This window comes from Giraffa tippelskirchi, chromosome 4, assembly GCF_054371585.1.
Source record: "Giraffa tippelskirchi isolate mGirTip1 chromosome 4, T2T-mGirTip1v1.2.pri, whole genome shotgun sequence".
NCBI lineage: Eukaryota > Metazoa > Chordata > Mammalia > Artiodactyla > Giraffidae > Giraffa > Giraffa tippelskirchi.
Window position 1 is genome coordinate 94,352,000 of NC_137278.1, and position 19,957 is coordinate 94,371,956.

Sequence of the window (19,957 nt, forward strand, 5' to 3'; positions counted from 1 at the left end):
ATAAATAAATAAAATAATAAGTTAAATGTTTTTATTTTATAAATACATTTAGAATCACCTATAAATACATTATAATCACCTTTCTCCTACATTGGTGTCCTTAGTCATTCACCCATTCTTTCCAAATATGTATTAAGCATCTATTACATGCCAGACACTGTTCTAGATGCTGATACAACAATGAATCCAGGTAAGTCAAGTTCCTCCTGTGTTTGAGTTTGTGAAATGCCAGATTCACACAACTGCAAAAGACAAATAGAGGTAAGAACGGTAGTGTCCCTAATTCTCCCATCTTCTCCATTCTAACGTTAATAACTGAAGGATAGTGGAATAGAATCTGAGCCACAGTAACTGGAATGACTGGTGTAGGTTTGCCTACAGAACAGAAGAGCAGGTCTTACCTTCAGGGAAGTTCATACTCTGAGTCACCACGAAGCCCAGGGGTATATATGCTTAAAATTCCCAGGGTGTTTATGATTTACAGCAGAGACTGGAATCTCACTTAGGCTTGTTAGGCTGCCTAAGCCTCAGTTTCCTGAGTTTTAGAACTGGAATAATACCTCCTTTCCAGGGACTTGTGAGAGTTAAATGATAGAAGACCTTCAATTCATGTTAGTTTCTTTATTAATATTTTTCTCTGATAAGGCTTTTTTAAACATTTTATTTATTTATTTATAACATTCCCAACGTTATTGTCTAATTCCTCCTGTAACTTTTTCTTTGATGCATTGACTATATAAAAGTGTGTTACTTAATATCCAAATAATTCAGGAATATTCCAGATATCTTTTTGTTGTTCAATCCTAATTTAATTCTTTCTTGGTCAGATAACTTACTCTGTATGTTTTAATTGTTTAAAAAAACGTGTTGAGACTCACAATTTCTTAGCCTGAAAATCTGGTCTAACCTACTTTATCCCCCACTTCTATTTGTATCAAAATATTCTCTCCCAAGAAAAATCTCATATTTTTAGCCAGGTTATTAGAACAAGAGTCTTTTGTTCAAATCCTGCCTGAGTGTTTGTTCTCTGATCTGCAAAATAAGAATAATAACAATACTCACCTCATAGGAGTTGTGAAGATAAATAGCATAGTTTAAATAGAGCACCAAACAGAACACCATTCCATGTTAGATGCATGAGACAAAGGCTCAGGGCCGGGGCAATGGGATGGCCCAGAGGGATGGGATGGGGAGGGAGGTGGGTGGGGGGTCCAGGAAGGGGAACACATGTAAACCCATGGCTGATTCATGTCAATGTATGGCAAAAACTATTACAATATTGTAAAGTAATTAGCCCCCAACTAAAATAAATAAATTTATTAAAAAAAAAAAAATAGAGCACCGAGCATAACATCTGAATTATAACAGAAGTTCAAGCATCAGCGGTATTACTGTGCCTGTCCTATTTTCCCAACTGGACTGTGATTTCCTCAAGAACAGATTTATAACTGTTTCTTTAGTCTAGCTACCCTAAAGCTGTGCAATAGACTACAGTGGAAACACACTGGCCTCATAAATATACCCTCAATCTTCGTTCACTCACCCAAAATGATACTCTCAGCGTCATGTGAATGAAAGACCAAAGACCCAGGCAAAACAGCAAGACTGCTACTGAAAGCAAAACAAACATGGTCTCTGCCCCAATAGAGCTGACAGCCTGTTGCAGGAAACAGCTATCAATCAAATATTTAACCCCCCCAAAAAAAGTTTTTTAAAAAATTATGCTTCTCATTTTCAATATATTTTGCATCCTGCTGTCAGATTAATATTTCAGTTACTCTTAAGAAATTGTTCAGTGACTTACTACTGCCTTTGGATAAAGTCCAAAATTCCTGGTGGTACTGCAGTGCTTAGAGCTACAGGGATCTTATCTTTGAAAGCATACAACAGGGAAATTTGATCTAAAATTGAGCAGTCAAGGGAGGTCTTTCTGAGGAAGCCAATGGATTTGTGATCTGCAGGATGAGTGGCCATTAATAGGCTGAAGAGTAGAGGGGAAAGGTTTGCAAACGAAGGAAATAGTGCAAAGTCCTATGGCAGGAAGAAGCACAGCAAATACAAGAACTGAAAGAAGGGCAGCTGGAAAACAGGGCAGAGGTTGTGCGCTACAGGATGAGGGTGGAGCCACCTGGTAGAGTCCTCTAGCACAGATGAAGAATTCTGATATAGTGGTGAAGAGTTTTGAGTAGGGAGATTACTTGGGTTCAGCAGTGTTAAGAACAAATTAGAGGGACTTCCGGGGTGGTCCAGTGGTTAAAACTCTGTGCTCCCCATGCGGGGGGGCAAAGTTTCCCTCCCTGATCAGGGAACTGATATCCCACATGCTGCAGGGTGTGGTCAAAACAAACAGGCTTAAAAAAAAGAACAAATTAGAAATAGTGGAGATAAATGGGATCCATCTGTGTCTCAGTTACTGTTGCTGCAAAACAATGGTGTTTTGATGGCGAATAGTTAGCTGATAGTTACTGTCTATCAGCTTAAAGCCTCCCCGGGGGCTCAGTGGTAAAGAATCCACCTGCAATGCAGGAGATGAAGGTTCAATCCCTGGGTCAGGTAACATTGGGCAATGCTGTCCCACAGTACACCCGGATTCCAGGACCCAGAACATGGACTGCACTTCTCAATGGGAGAATTACAAGAGGGCTTGAGAGTAATGTTTAAATGGGCAAAATAAGCAATACGTTTATTTCAGTAGAGATGGTGATAGACGAGGGTACTTTGAACTAAGGCAACAGTAGCAGAGGTGGAGAAAAGTAATGAAGGGGTAAAAATGAGCAGGACTTGGTAATAGAATTGATGTGAGGGACATGTGAGCTTTCCAGTTAGCACACCAGCATGGATGGTGTTAAGCTATGGAACAGAGAAAGAGGATTAGGACCTGCTTGTTTTGCTTTGTGAGGAGAGGGTAACTTGAATTTGGTTTTAATTTGGAAGAGACTTTGAGACTTTTGAATGAAAGTCAAGTGAAGAGCTGAGGGAAATTGAGGCTGGATATATAAACATAGGAGTTATTTCAGTGGCAACTTAAGTATAGATGTAGATGGTGTCAGAGAGAATATAAAGTGTGAAAAAGGATTTCCCTTGTGGTGCAGTGGATAAGAAGCCACCTGCCAATGCAGGGGACACGGGTTCGATCTCTGGTCCAGGAAGATTCCACATACCACCAAGCAGCTAAGTCCATGCGCCACAACTACTGAGGCCCATGCACCTAGAGCCTGTCTTCCAAAACAAGAGAAGCTGCTGCAATGAAAAGCCCCCGCTTCTATAAGGAAGAGTAGCCCCCCAGTGTCCACAACTAGAGAAAGCCTGAGCAAAAGCAATGAAGGCCCAGTGCAGCCAAAAATAATAAATAAATAAAATTTTTAATAAAGTGTGAAGAAAAAAGCTGCTGTTTAGTCGATAAGTTATGTCCAACACTTTGTGACCCCATGAACTATAGCCCTGCCAGGCTCCTCTGTCCATGGGATTTCCCAGGCAAGAATACTGGAGTGGGTTGCCATGTCCTTCTCCAGTGGATCTTCCTGACCCAGGGATTGAACCTTCATCTTCTGCATTGGCAGGCAGATTCTTTACCACTGAGCCACCTGGGAAGCTTGAAGAAAAGAGAGATGGACATAAATTTTTGAGTAATTTGAACATGTAATAGTCATGGAGAGGAGGCTAGAGGTCCCTGGAAGAACCGTCAAGGAGCTAACAAGAAACTAAGAGTGGCTTGCTCACGAAAATCCCCAAAAAGAGAATGGTTAAGGAAAGGAGAGTGTCAACCATGTCAAATGCTGACAAGAGGCTATGTGAGAAAAGATCTGAACATCTAGCAGGAGAGGTGATTGTTGTTCATTACAAGATTGGTTTCCATAGAGTTATTGGTGCCTAATGGAAAATTGGAAGAAGCTTTTCTGAAAGAGAGGTGGAGAAAAGTCCAAGGCTTTTACCTTGTGGTCACTGATAACCCCAGTGTGGTCAGATGCAATGAGTGATTTGTCAGATCATTCTCTGCTACTGATGTTACTGCTATTGGCACTTTTAATCACTCTGCTTCTATAATCTCTTTAGTAAAGAAGGTAACTCTGTGTTTGAATTTTGTACTTCTCAGCCACCATATACTTCCCAGAAACTCTCCTCTGTGTTTCACTTAGCTGACTGTCTTCTTCTCCCCATCATTTACCTGTGGGCACTTCTGACTCAATATCTGTGTCTCCTTTCTTCATCCAAATTCTCTCCCTCCCAGGCTTGCTGTCCCCACTCACAGCCTGGCTTACCTGGCGACGTCACATCTGTCTGGTGGATGGCTTCCCCGAGGCACTACTTCATCCCACAAGTTTTTTCTTCTGCCCAAAGTTTTATCTCTGCCTGTTTTGAAGGTCAACTACAGATGAGTTTGTGGCTGAAGCAAGCAATTTAAATACCCAAAGTTAAATCATTCTATACAAACCCTCCCTGGCATTGTTCTCTATTTCTAGTTCCCTATATCTTACATTTTGATGCCAGCTCCTTCTTGCTGCCTCCCTGCTTCCTGCACTGTCCCTACCGTGTGCACACATGCAGGGCTGTCTCCTGGATCTCCATGCATGTCCATCTTCACAACAGTAACCCAGACCCAGTGTTACCCATGTATGACTAAGTGACACACATCAAATTCCCTGAGAATAGTTTCTCAAAATCATCTTCCTAACATGGTGTCACACTGTAATGTGGTCAGCTGGTTAAAATAGAAAAGGGAAGACTAAAGAATATTAAGAATGACTAGGAGATTCTAACTTGTTGTCAGTGCTAATCCTTCGCCAATTGTCCCCTGGAGTACTATGTTGAAAAGAATTTGGAAATTCAATCCAAATTTAGTACAAGAGTTCCATGATTGATTGGTATTGTGCTCAGATGCTCAGTCGTGTCGACTCATTGCAATCCCATGCACTGTAGCCCTCCAGGCTCCTCTGTCCATGGGATTTCCCAGGCAAGAATACTGGAATGGGGTTTAATTTCCTCCTTCAGGGGATCTTCCCGAACCAGGGATCGAACTCGAGTCTCCTGCATTGGCAGGCAGATTTTTTACCACTGAGCCTCTTGGGAAGCCCTTGACTGGTATTATTGTCTATAATTTGGGGGGTAGAATTAGCAGTCCAAACTGCAGGTCAAATGCAATTTTTGGTAAGAGCGTTGGACTAAATATAAGTATCTGTGTATTTTAATGCCATTGAAAGTGTTGCGGGACTTCCCTGACAGTCCAGTGGTTAAGACTCGGTGCTTCTACTGCAGGGGGCATGGGTGCAATCCCTGGTTGGGGAACTGAGATCCCACATGGCACAAAGTGCAGTGACTACCCCCACCCAAAACTACTGGATTATTTCATACAAATTTCAAACGAAATATGATCTTCTAATATAGATTAGAATGTAATATGGTTCAACTTTTGCTCTTTTGTTCCTTTTAAGTTATTAATTTGTGTCCTTTAATACAGCTAATTATATTCTAGAGAGTTCTTTGTTCCAAAGAGCTCTTAAAAAGAATGCTTGACCAGAAAGTTTTAATTATGGACCAAATAAGATGCACCTATACCTCCTCAGGTTGTGACGTTACCCTAATATTCTGCCTATGCATTCAGCCAAGTGAAAATGTAGAATCTGTCAAAAGAAAGATCATCTTGAGATGTCTCCAGCTTTGTTCTTCTTTCTTAGAATTATTTTGTGTATTCAGGTTCTTTTGCGGTTCCATACATATTTTATTCCATTCTATTTCTGTGAAAATGCCATTGGAATTTTGATAGGGATTTTTACTGAATCTATAGATTTATGTAGTATGGACAGCTTAACAATACTGTTTCTTTTAGTCCATGAACAAAGGGCATCTTTGCATTTGTTTGCATCTTCTTCGATTTCTATCAATATCTTATAGGTTTCACTGTCCAGATCTTTCACATCCCTGGTTAAATTAATTCCTGAGTATTTTATTGTTTTTGATGCTATTGTAAGTGAGATTGTTCTCTTTATTTCTTTTTCAGAGGAGTCATTATTAGTGTATAGAAATGCAACTGATTTTTGTATGTTGATTATGTATACTGCCACTTTACTGAATTTGTTTATTTATTCTACCAGATTTTTGGTAGAGTCGCTAGAATTTTATGTAGATAAGGTCAAATTATCTGTAAACATACCATTTTACTTCTTCCTTTCCAATTTGGATGACTTTTATTTATCTTGCTTAATTGTTCTGGCTAGGACTTCCAGTACTACATTGAATAGAAGTGGTGAAAGTGGGCACCCTTGTTTTATTCTTGATCTTAGGAGAAAAGAATCCTGCCTTTAATCATTGAGTATGATGTTAGCGCTAAGCTTGTCACGTACGACCTTTATTAAGGTAAAGTATATTCCTTATGGGATCTTCCCAGATGACTCAGTGGTAAAGAGTCCACCTGCAATGCAAGAGTTGTGGGTTCAATCTCTGGGTCCTGGAAGATTCTCTGGAGAAGGAAATGGCAACCCACTCAAGCATTCGTGCTTGGAGAATCCCATGCACAGAGGAGCCTGGCAGGCTAGAGTCCATGGGGTCGAAAAGAGTCAGACACGACTTATCGGCTAAACCAAAACCACACACTGAACATAAGCATGGACAGAGGGCCCCCTTACCACTGACAAGCCCTTGCAGGGCTGGAGTGGCTCTTCCCCTCAAAGTGCCAAGACATAGATGCAGTGTCAGCTACACGGGCTGATAACAATGCTTCTGTATTATTTCAGGGACCAAGAAATCCCAGGAAAGCTGTTTTACAGAGACACATCAAAGCTTCTTTTAAAATTCTTTTGGTTTCTCTTTCTTTCTTTTTTTTTTCAGATTAAAAAAAATCTATTCACCACCTATGCAAATATTACATCACATTCCCTGGCCATTCAGTGATGTGAGCTATCTCATCAGTCTCAAGAGACAGAATCTCTTGCAGAATCTGACGGGAAACATCTCCAGGGACTCAAGGCCCCACCAGCCACGTAAGAACCTGAGAGGCAGACATGCATGGTGGTTAAGAGCAGTGGCTTTGAGGCCAGACCACCTGTGCACGAACCTCTGCCGCTGCTTACCAGCAATGTGATCTCAGGGCAAGTTACTTAGCATCTCTAAATCTTGGTTTCCTTATCTATAAAATGGGGGTAGCTATTACAACTTTCCAAGATTATCACAATGATAGGTGAGAAAATGTGTGTCAAGTGCTTAGACCATAATTAAACATATCACAAACAGTAGTTACACTTTTATGTAACAGAGTATGGCTTGGTTTGTATTATTTTTAATCTAGAGATGTTTCCAGCCTCATCTCTCTGGGAGGAAAAATGGTTACCTTTGAACAGAGCTTGGTTTTTCCTTGAGTAAGGTCAGTTGATGCCTGCTTAGGGATGCGATACAGGTGAGTCAGCAATCATAGTCCTCAGAGAAGAATCTAACATTCAATAAAGATTCAAGGGCCTCACTGGTGGCTCAGTGGTAAAGAATCCGCCTGCCAATGTGGTAGACATGGGTTTGATCCCTGATCTTGGAAGATCCCACATGCCTCGGAGCAACTAAGCAACTAAGTTGCACCACAACTATCAAGCCTGCACATCCTAGAGCCCATACTCCAAAACAAGGGAAGCCACTACAATGAGAAGCCCGAGCACCACTTCTGGAGAGTAGCTCCTGCTTGCTGCAACTACAGAAAAGCTTATGCAGCAACGAAGACCCAGGAGAGCCAAAAATAAAATAAACAAATAAATAAATTTCTTAAAAAGTGTTCAAAAGGTTTTGATGGTAGCTAAGCTACATCTATTGGGTGATATATTTTGCTGCAAAGAAAACTAAAGTTCTCTGGGGTGGAGGAAAGCTGCTTCCAGGATTCATAAGACCTTCGAGTTAACAGTGATTGTACTTGGAAAGCAATGAACACTGAGCCTGGAAGTGCAAACCAGAAGAGGGCACTTCCAAAGCCATTCTCAGTGATAACTGTGGGGTAGAAGAGCACAGTGGGATGCAGGTCCCCCTGAACTGATGAAGCCAATGGTGTCTGTAATAATTGGAAAGGATTTTTTTTAATGGAGAAAATTACGCTACTATTTAAGGCTCTAATTTTGACCAAAAAGCAAAAATCTACATTGATTTGCAAGGGGATGTCCATTGAGAAGAATTCACTCTCAGAAAGGCTCACTGTGCTCTCAAATCTTTATGCAACCGTCCACAGCCTCACAGATTTCACTGGAGTAAGAATAGTAAAGAATGGTCCTCTATCTGTACCTAGAGCAGGCAGACAGCCATCTGACCTAAGTCATGCCACTCTCCCTCACCTGCCTCAGAGAGACCCCTCAGGCTGAAAGCATCAGGCCAACCACTGCAGAGCCCTGGACAGAAAGCATTAGGAAATAGACAGAGAGGCTGTCCCACTTCTCATTTTTTAACACATTACCTCATGTTCAACAAGAGGTGTCATATCCAGAAGTTTATTAATAGGCCAGTCTCTCAACCAGTTCAAACAATGCTCACAACTTATAAAGACCAAAGGTGAGAGTGTAGATTTATTTCATGTCCCTTTTTCAATTGCTGCACCCTGGCAAGTAGTCTTTCTAGAAACTGGGAAACCTTTTCTAGGATCAGAAAGTCTATTCTATAAGGACAGATATTGGGCTGATATATTGTGACATCAGTACATTGGCAACCAGGATATGTACCCTCCAAGGAAAGCTGAGAAGATCCAAAACCATTGTGAGCATCTCACACAGAACCAAAGATGTCATTTCTGCAGTTGTACATGAAAGTCCAACATTCCCTGGGGAAGAGCTAACGTACCCTCTGTGATCAGAGCAGCTGCTGAAATCAGTGCACTCAAAGATCCCACAAAGTTGAATTCAAAGTTAATGCCACAACTTCTTACCCAAACAAAAGGTAGTGGGGAAGGAGGTTGGTATATCTGGCAATACCTGTTATACCTGATTTGTGGTTCAAATCATAGTGTGTGGACCAAAAAAAAAAACATTACCTGCTTCCCAAGTGGCGTTAGTGGTAAAGAATTCGCCTGCCAATGCAGAAGACAGAAGAGACATGGGCTTGATCCCTGGGTCGGGAAGATCCCCTGGAGAAGGGAATGGCAACCCACTCCAGTCTTCTTGCCTGGAAAATCCCATGGACAGAGAAGCCTGGCAGGCTAAGTCCATGGGGGTCGCAAAGAGCTGGACATGACTGAGCACACAAACACACCTCATTCCAGTAAACAGTGAATGTTGCCCACCATCAGACACTGAGATGTCTGATGTTCAACTAGTTGGGTTTCTTCTTTTCCAGAAAAAACTCGTATATATCCTAACTCCTCCCTTATGTGTTTGGAAAAGTTCCTCAGAGCTATCTGAGAGGCTGTCTCTCAGGCTATCGTACTCAGAAAAGTCTCCAAATAAAAGATGACTCTCAACATTTTGATTGTGTGATTTTTTTCCCCTGTCAACAGTGGCTGCCATTTATTGAGAAATTTCTATGTGCCAAGCTCTGAGTGCTTTACATATGTTACGTAAATACATATATACTCCCATTTGCATACTCAAAATAAGTCTGAGATTAAGGTATTGTTAGCATCCTTGTGGTATACAAAACCAAGGCAGAGAGGAGTACCAGTCACATAGTCGATAAGTGGGAAAGCCAAAATCCAGTGTTCAATCAAGTGGACCCCTTCACCTGCTCTTACCATGATTCTGCCTACCACAACTTTATGGTGATTATCTGCTTCTGTGTCTTAGGTGGGAGGCTTTGGCTAAGGATAAGGGTGTAGCATGTGGTCTAATCAGTCAAATGCTATTGCAGCATCTTCTTTGTCTTGTGTTTGTAAATGATGCCCAGCAGCCCTGAACAGATCGTTGATCTAGACATAATATGAGATTAAACAATACACAAACTTCCTGCTTTCTAGAACTTTCCGTGCCAAGAGAGATGTATTGACATCATTCAAAGAGACAAATAAGGTGTCTGAAAATAAATGCATATATTTAGAGAAGTAAAACTATCACGGAACCACCTGAACAGACTATTACAGAAATGCTTTTGAAAGCAAAAGGTCAACACATTTCTGGAAATGACAGAAGACCTCGGAGTTCTCAAGGTGAGCATTCTCTGACTTTTCTTGAACAAGAACACATAAAAATAAAGAATGCATTAATCCAATACTGTAAGAGACTATGAGATAGTTTATATATTTAGAATAAAGACAAAGCAAAGGTGAAGTTACAGATAATTACTTACAAAATGTTAAACAATTAATTTGTAATTTATTCTTTTCAAACTAGGTGAATTACCATATTTTTTGATAAAAGGACAAAACACTTCAACTACATGTTGAAAATTGGAGAAGGAACCTGGAGAATTCCATGAAGAGAGGAGGCTGGTGGGCCACAGTCCCTGGGGCTGCAGAGCTGCACACAATTTAGCCACTGATCATGCACACATGTATTGAAAATAAATTATTAGAAATGCAACATAATTCATAAACCATGGACCTTAGGAAAACAGGGTGTTGGAAAGTAAGAAGATAGAAATCTGAGCATTCATGCATGTCAGGATCCCCACATCAGATCCTAGCATGTTTGGGTATGGTGCACCCTTCTTTAAAGGGAGAACACAAAACTAAGAGAACTAAAAAATGAAATTTAAGCTCTTTTCTTTTAATTTCATTTAAACCATCTTTCCAAAAATGCATATCCATGGCATTGTTTGTGGAAAAACTTGGAAGAATATCTGAGGGATAAAATAGTGATCCAAGTCATTAAGGTTGACGGGAGGGAGTTGTATAGAGAGGAGATATAGACAAAGGAGAAATAGGGAAGGGCCCTCATCATTATACCCTAGTGCTCTATGAAACCCAACATTCATTATCATTAAAAGCAAGAGTCAGTTTAGTTCCTAAATTCCTATGCTAACAGCCTAGAAGATGAGAGGTGACCAACCAGAAGGTGAGAAGATACCAACTGGAAGCCTCCTGCAAGAATCCTACCAAGAGATAGAAAGGGCTTGAGTTTAGAAAACAGATGTTAGAATTAAGTAGGAAGGATGAACAAAGTGTATTCCTGTGTTGAAGAGTAGAATTGATTAGATTTATCAAGGCACTTTGCATTTGGGAGGGAAAAGGGGAAGGAGTTTGGGGGACACCTCACAAGTAAGGTGGGTGTTTGACAAGCGTTCACAGAGATACCAAACACTGGAAGAGAAACAGTTCATAGGAAAGCAATGGTGGGTCAATCTCTGTGGCTGCTGTTTAGTCATTAAGTCATGTCTGACTCTGTGACCCCATGGACTGTAGCCCACCAGGCTCCTCTGTCCATGGGATTTCCCAGGCAAAAATACTGGAGTGGGTTGCCATTTCCTTCTCAAGGGCTCTTCCCGACCCAGAAATCAAACCCACACCTTCTGCATTGGCAGGTGGATTTTTTTTTTTACCACTGAGCCAACTGGGAAGTCCTGGGTTCAACTTTGGATAAGCTAATTTTGAAGGGCTGTCTTGACATTAAGCTGTTAGAAATGTTTTGGTAAAATTATGGGTTCCATCTATTAATTGAGGATTTGTCAGTTTCCAGTTTGTAGTCAAGCCATGGGGATGATTGAGATCATTTGGGATGAAAAACCAGAGCAAGAACTGCAAGGGACAAGGAAGGAGCCCTGGGAAGCATGACTCCTTGGGGGCTTGGTACCCACACAGGGAAGTAAAAGATGTAGAAGATGGAGAAGGAAGGAGAAGCTCCCATCAAGAAACCAGGGCAGGCACCAGTGATGTCTTTTAGACATCAGAATTGTTGAGGGTGGCATGGGCAGAGTACAGTGAGTTGAAAGGAAATGCTGGGAGAAATGAGAGCACTGAGTAAGTCTGAAGTGTGTTTGTTTGGAAATGTCAGTGAATGCAAAGGCCACTGCCGCCTCCTCCTGGAGACACAAAGAAGGGAGACAAAGCAACCTTCACTGGAGACTTGGTGTCCTCCGAGGAGCATCAGGTCTCAGTTAAGTCCAGGAGCTGCAAAGAATGTTCTCTGAAGAATTTGTGAATTCCTTAGTGGTCCAGTGGTTAAAAATCTGCCTTCTACTGCAGGGGATACAGGTTTGATTCCTGGTTGGGGAACCAAGATCAGACATGTTGACGGGCAACTGGAGAAGCTCACATGTTGCAACAAAGTGCTGCAATGAAGACCCAATATAGACAAGAAGAAAAAAAGAATTTAAGGGTGAAAATCATCTACTAACGATGGCATGTTAACTGTTGGAGTTCCTTATATATTTTGGATATTGACTCCTTATCAGGTTTTCAACTTGTTTCTCCTGTTCCATAGATTGCCTTTCCATTCTGTTGATTGTCTCTTGTGCTCTACAGAAGGTTTTAACTTGATGTAGTCCCACTTGTCTACCATATAATCCATCAAGCACGCTTTGGGGTATATATTCAAAAGCATCAAAATCAGGATCTTTAAAAGATCTCTGCAACTTCCATGTTCTCCACAGCATTATTCATCATAGCCACGAAATGGAAACAAGCCAAATATTCACCAACAAATCAACTGAGGAAGAAAATGTGGTTTATACATCTGATGATGGGATATGATTCAGTTTCAAAAATACAGGGAGATCCTGGCATATGTGACAACATGAATGAACCTGGAGGATATTATGGTAAGTGAAATAAACCAATCAGAGGAGAACAAACCCTGCAAAGATTCCACTTTTAACATAGTCAAACTCATAGAAACAGAAAGTAGAATGGTGGTTGCCAGGGGCTGGGCAGAGGGAGAAATGACGGGTTGGTTGATGGGTCTGAAGCTTCAATTATGTAAGATGGATAAGTTCTAGAGACCTGCTATGAAACATTGTGTCTACAGTTCACAGTACTGTACTGCGTCCTGAAAAATACAGTAAGAGGGTAGCTCACATTAACTGTTCTTATCTCCAGAGATACAGAGAGAAAGAGAGAGAGAAATCATGAAACTAGCTCAGATCACCCAGATGGAGAAAAAGATCAAATGATCCCTGGGTCCCTCCCATACTGAGAGATGGGGTAGAAGAAGAGGTATCAATGGAGACAGAGAAAGAAAAGTTAGATAGGAGGAAAACCAGGGGTGTCTGGGGTCTAAAAACCAATGAGAAATATTTCAAAGAGGAAGGAATGATTCATTGTGCCATTGTTGCTGGCAGTTCCAATAGGATGAGGACTAGGGGGAGAAAAAACCACTGACTTCATAATATAGACACCACGGCCATATTGAGAAGCTGGTGTTTGTAAAACAGTAGGTACAAAAATGGAGAAGGCAATGGCACCCCACTCCAGCACTCTTGCCTGGAAAATCCCATGGACGGAGGAGCCTGGTAGGCTGCAGTCCATGGGGTCGCTAAGAGTCGGACACGACTGAGCAACTTCACTTTCACTTTTCACTTTCATGCATTGGAGAAGGAAATGGCAACCCAGTGTTCTTGCCTGGAGAATCCCAGGGATGGTGGAGCCTGGTGGGCTGCCGTCTATGGGGTCGCACAGAGTCGGACATGACTGAAGCGACTTAGCAGCAGCAGCGGCAAGTACAAAAATCTATTAATATTTAGACTACTTCAAGAAAGAGTGGGAGGGACTTCCCTGGTGATCCAGTGGTTAAGACTCCACGCTTCCAATGCAGGGGCACAGGTTCCACCTCTGGTAGGGGAACTAAGACTCTGCATGCTGTGAGGTGTTGTCACAAAAAATATTTTTAACTAAATTAAAAAATAGAGATACATTCTTTAAAAAAAAGAAGAAGAGAGAAAGGGAAATGAAGACAGTAAGTATATAGAACTACTCCAGGGAATTTTGCCATAAAGAAGAAAGAAATGGACCAGAGATTGGAAAGGAAATGGAGACAGAGATGAATGTTCCACATAGTACAGGGGCTGTCAGGGCCACAGGTTCGTGCTTTTGCGAATCAGTCCCAAAGAACTGATGCTTTTGAACTGTGGTGCTGGAGAAGACTTGAGAGTCCCTTGGACTGCAAGGACATCAAACAAGTCAATCCTAAAGGAAATCAACCCTGAATATTCATTGGAAGGACTGATGCGGAAACTGAAGCTCCAATACTTTGGCCACCTAATGGGAAGAGCCAACTCACTGGAAAAGACCCTGATGCTGGGAAAGAGTGAGGGCAGAAGAAGAAGTGGGCGACAGAGGATGAGGTGGTTGGATGGCATCACTGAATCAATGGACATGAGTTTGAACAAACTCCGGGAGACACTGAAGGACAGGGAAGCCTGGTGAGCTGCAGTCATGGGGTCGCAAAGAGTCGGACACAACTGAGCGACTGAACAACAACCACGAAGCACCTCTTACAAGGTCCCCAAAGCAGTCACATTGTTAGTCCTAGCCAAGATACCCAGTCCAAAAGCATGCTAAGGAAAAATGTGAGTTAAGTGGTCAAACCAGCAATATCTGAAAGCATAAAGAAATTGATAGGTGAGAGATGGCAGGGTGAGCAGGGCGCAGAAGGCAAAAACTGGAGATTCCCCCAGACCAACCAGTGTGCAACTAGTGAGCTGGGCACAGGGCAGCCCTGGATGGAGACAGGAAGTTCAGTGGACAGGAGCACTTGCAGGGGGAGGGGAATGTAGCCTCTGCCAGGCTGAGCTGGTCTGAAAGCGGCCAGGGCTCACCTGGACTTCTCACCATGGCACCTGGACCCAGAAGATGCTCCAGGACACCTTGGCTCTCAGAACAGCCTCACTCTGCAATTCAGCCTCCTTCCCTTCCTCAGGAAGGGCTCCCTTGGGGGCAATAATCCTTAAGCTTTGGGGCAGATGAGGTCCACCAGACCCCTACAGGAGAGCCTGGAGATGGGAAGGATGAGGAAGCTCACAACAGGTGCTAAATTCTTCTCAACACCCACATATAGACATCACTTCTCTAGTACCCAGTGGATGCTCCAGGCTATACTTTTACGAAGGGCAATTACATGTCCCTATAAAGGTTTGATCGAGTGTCTAGGGCCTGGACTAGCTTTTAGGAACTGTGGGTGGGGTGATAGTGACAGACAGCAGCTCAGGGCTCAGGAAGTGGACCCTCACAGTATGGCAGGGGGGCAGCCGGGGTTGGGGAGGCTCACTGGGCCCTGTCTGGGGGCGGCAAGGTGCCTGGGAAGCATTTCGTGTATCCTGGCAAAAGGCCAAGGTTTAATGTACAGCTGTAGCCTCAGGACTGGTCAGGCAGCCAGTGTGGTCTGAGCAAGGACCCAGCTGGGCAGAGGTGGAGGCCAGAGCTCAGAGAGAAGACGACAGCTGGCCGATCCTTGAGGCTCTGGCAGGTTCTTCGTGCATTTGCTTGATTGCTGCATGTGTGACAAAGCAACGGATTCTTTCACGAGTGCCGGAAATAGGATTCCTTTGACAATTTGGTGGGGACTTTTCCAGGTCTAGAGGCTCCAATGTGATAAGGAGCCCCTTAGTTCTCTGAGCCCAGGCAGGGTGCTCAGCTCCTGCGACCCCATCCACAAACAAGTCCCTCCAAAGGGAAACACCGTTGGCCACCAGAAAGTGACACTTTCTGTCCTTCCATCACTGATACTGTTCTTACGTCTCCTGGGCTGAACGCTCATTGTGGGTCAAAGGCTTTGCCAAGAACTTTAGCTTCACTGTCCCCTTTGATCACGTAATAAGAAACATCACTCCCATTTTGCAGGTCAAAAATCTGCATCCTAATGAAATAAAGTAATGGCGTGGGTTGGTGTTAGGGGAGCAGGGGCTGAGATTCAGGTCTCCTGCCTCAGTGCACTCTTTCTTATTATTGTGATGAAATATACACAACGTAAAATTGACCACGTTATTCATCTTTTAGTGTAATTTCTGCGGCATTAAGTACTTTCACATGTGGTACCATCAGCCCCAGCATCCGTCTCCAGAACTATTTTCATCTGGCAAAACTGGAACTCAGGGGACTTCCCTGGTGGTCCAGTGGTTGAGAATCCACCTGCCAATGCAGGAGACACAGGTTCGATCCCTGGTCCAGGAGGATCCCACAGGCAACAGGGCAACTAAGCCCGTGCGCCACAGCTACTGAGCCTGTGCTCTACAGCCTCGGAGCTGCAACTACTGAAGCCTGCATACTTCAGGCTCTATAGAGCCTGTCCTCTGCCACAGGAGAAGCACCACAATGAGAAGCCTGAGCAGTACAACTAGAGAGTGGTCCCCGTTGGCTGCAACTAGAGAAAAAGCCTCCCACAGCAGTGAAGACCAAGCACAGCAAAAAATAAAAACCAATAGGTAATTAAAAAAACTGAAACTCTGCACCATTAAATAAAAGCTCCCCATCCCCTCCCTTTTACTTTGGGTGGTACTTTGGCACCCACCCTTTTACTTTCTGTCTCTATGAGTATGACTTCTCTGGGTGCCTCGTATACTGTTTTGTCCCTTTGTATCAGCGCTTGTCTCACTGAGCATAATGTCCTCAAGGGGGGACAGAACCGCAGGAGAAGGTGCTTTGCAGCCCACAACCTCGAGGTTAGGGGGCCATGACTTTCCACTGTGCCACTTGGCTACCTAAGCCCACACTCTTTTCTTTCTTTCTTTTTTTCCCCATTTCTCTTTTTTTTCTTTTTCTTACAGGCTTTTATTTTTGACTGGAGGATAGTTACTTTACAATATTGTGATGCTTTCCACCATATATCACTATGAATCAGCCATAGGTATACATGTGTCATCCCCTTCTTAAACCTCCCTCCCGCCTCCCTCCCCACCCCATCCCTCTAGGTTGTCACTGAGCACTGGGTTTGGGTTCCTTTTGGAACAGACCAAGTATTTATAGGCCAAGTATTTATAAGTATTTATAAAAGCAAAGGCAGACACTATAAATAAAAGACTAGTATATTTGATTCTATCTCCTTAAATAAAATTTAAAAAAATTAAATTTGCACACATAAAAAGAATAACCCAAACAAAATTTACAAATAAAATAAGCAACATATGACTCACTTGGAAGAATTATTATAAACTGATAAGTGGAAGATTAATATGGAGGAAATGGCAACATACTCCAGTATTCTTTCCTAGGAAATTCCATGGACAGAGGAGCCTGGCAGGCTGCAGTCCATGGGGTCACAAAAGAATCACAAATAACTTAGAGACTAAACAAACCCCACCACTACCAAATGATTAACAATACCACAATACAAAAATGAGCAGGGATTACGAATAGGCCATCAGCAAAAGAGGAAATACAGAAATCAACAAACTTAGGCAAGGCTGTCTCATAAGTAAACAAAGACATGTAAGTTCAAAGGAGATATCTCTTTAGCCAACTGAGTAACAAGATTTCTTTTTCATGATGATGTTGTATATTTACTATTCTAGGAATTGTAAGTCAAACACTTTTCTACAGGGCACCTTATGATATATATTCTTTTTAAAACTTAATCTTTCAAGAATGTGCTTTTTAAAAAGAAAATCACACATGTTAATAAAGATATGTGTAACAAGGATATCTGGGCTTCCTGGGTGGCTCAGTGGTAAAGAATCTGCCTGCCAATGCAGGAGACACAAGTTCTATCCCTGGGTCAGGAAGATCCCCTGGAGAAGGACATGGCAACCCAGTATTCTTGCTTGGGAAATCCCATGACAGAGGAGCCTGGTGGGCTCCAGTCCATGGGGTTGTAAAGGGTCAGACACGACTGAGTGACTGAGCACACACATGGACTACATGTAAGCCCACACTCTGGATTTCACTGTTGGATGGTATTCTGGCTGAATTGTGTCCCTCCACCCCACCAAAATTCATAGGTTGGTGTCCTCACCTCCTCCCTCAATACACCTCGGAATGTGACTGCCTTGAGAGTTAAAGCCTTCATGGGGTGATAAGATTAAATGAGATCATATGGCCAGACCCTAACCTGATATGACTGGGCTCCCTGCTGGAAGAGATATGCCAGGGACGAATCCACACAGAGGAAAGGCTGTGCAGGGCCCAGGGGACACAGGGAGAGGGCAGCCATCTACATGCCACGGAGAGAGGCCTTCTGAGAAATTGATGCTGCCAGCACCTTGACCTTGGACTTGCAGTCCCCAGAACTGTGAGAAAATCAGCTCCTGTTTTCTGAACTCTCTGATCTGTGGTATTTTGTTATGGAGCTCAAGCTGACTAATACAGATGTGGCCATGTGCTACCCAATGTGGAAGGCCCAGGTCACAAAGTGGCCACAGTCCATACCCAGCTTGATCTGTGGGCATGGAGCAAAGCGGTTCCTTGATTTTACAGTTCTGTCTCACTCAGAGATGGATGTGGTTTCTAAGGCTGCCCAGGGATCTGCCATGGATGATCTTCGAAACTCTGAGTTTCCATCAAGGCAGCCCTGCCGTTGGTCCCCGAAGCATGATTTCACCAGCCAAACTTGACTTACTCTCACACAAGTTCCCAGGGCCAGTGGCCCCTCAGAGATGTCACAGATTCACCAGCACCCTGAATCATCCTTCCAGAGCCTTTCTGCTCTGGGAGAGGAAAAAGCTCACAGAGAAAGTAGCTTGGCCCCTGAAATGAGCCCCCACCCCCATCCCAAGGAACGTCACCAGCCTTCTTACCATAATGACAAGACTTTGGTCTCAGATTTGGGATGATTCTCCACTATTTCTCAGTACACTAGGTTTGAAATTGTCACCTTCTGGTACCATCATGTATGTGTAAGTTTTGCTCTTCAGTCAAGCAAGTAGAGAAAGAAATTTCCTTCTTTTTTTTCTTTTGCTTATTCTAAGACCTATAAGGGATCTTCCTTGTGGCTCAGATCATAAAGAATCTGTCTGCAATGCAGGAGATGCAGGTTGGATCCCTGGGCTAGGAAGATCCCCTGGAGATGGGAATGGCAACCCACTCCAGTATCCTTGCCTGGAGAATTCCATGGACAGAGGAGCCTGGCGGTCTACAGCCCATGTGGTTGCAAAGAGTCGGACACGACTGAGTGACTGAACACACGCATACACAGCAGGGTTGGGTTCCCTACTCTTGTTTTCTCCCCCGGCTGCTAAATAATGCTGGCAGTGCTCACCTGATTTCACTGATGAGCACCATCACAGAGTGAGTGAGTGAGTGAGTGAAGTCGCTCAGTCGTGTCCGACTCTTTGCGACCCCATGGACTGTAGCCTACCAGGCTCCTCCATCCATGGGATTCTCCAGGCAAGAATACTGGAGTGGGTTGCCATTTCCTTCTCCAGGGGATCTTCCCGACCCAGGGATCGAACTCGGGTCTCCTGCATTGGAGGCAGACGCTTTAACCTCTGAGCCACCAGGGAAGTCCCCACCATCACAGAATATATCCATTAAACAGATATTTACAGAGTGCCTGCTCTGGCCAGGCACTGTGTGATGTCTTAGAAAAACACTGTTTAAGATACACCTTACGTTTCACTTTATCAGCAGGATGAACAGAGTTTCTCTCCTCACAAAAGTAACAAATTCCTCCCACTGCAGTGGGAGGCCCACCACACTCCTAATCTACCCTTCTATTCACCCAAAACTCCTTTCCCTTACAGTCCCGCAGCATCTTTCAGACCTTTCCTTTGACTCGCAAATCCATCATGGAATCTCTGGCTATGACCCACTGGTCCCATTTCCTAGCCACTGAGAAAAGGGGCACTGAGAGATGTACCGCTGCTGCTGCTGCTGCTAAGTCGCTTCAGTCGTGTCCGACCCTGTGCGACCCCATAGACGGCAGCCCACCAGGCTCCGCCATCCCGAATACTGGAGTGGGTTGCCATTTCCTTCTCCAGTGCATGAAAGGGAAAGTGAAAGTGAAGTCGCTCAGTCATGTCCGACTCTTAGCGACCCCATGGGCTATAGCCTACCAGGCTCCTCCGTCCATGGGATTTTCCAAGCAAGAGTACCGGAATGGGGTGCCATTGCCTTCTCCTCCGAGAGATGTACTATCTTTTTCCCAACTCAAAATATCCCAGGCTTACTGCACAGCACAGGAAGCTCTGCTCAAATTTATGTGGCAGC

General features: G+C 43.4%; 1 protein-coding gene across 4 annotated transcripts in view; it reads right to left on the minus strand.

Moving 5' to 3' along the window:
• Nucleotides 1-4,535, minus strand: part of IL1RL1 (interleukin 1 receptor like 1) — a 50,099-nt gene extending 45,564 nt beyond the window's left edge. Inside the window, exons 1-3 of one of the 4 annotated variants that reach the window (XM_081591466.1) lie at nt 4,476-4,535; nt 4,260-4,350; nt 80-242 (exon numbers count right to left, since the gene is read on the minus strand). The gene's annotated coding sequence lies outside the window, so the exon portion shown is untranslated. Of the gene's footprint in view, nt 1-79; nt 243-4,259 lie in introns of all 4 variants that reach the window. The other 3 variants (XM_081591467.1, XM_081591465.1, XM_081591463.1) reach the window with 3 other exon arrangements.
• Between the last annotated feature and the right edge of the window lie 15,422 nt (nt 4,536-19,957).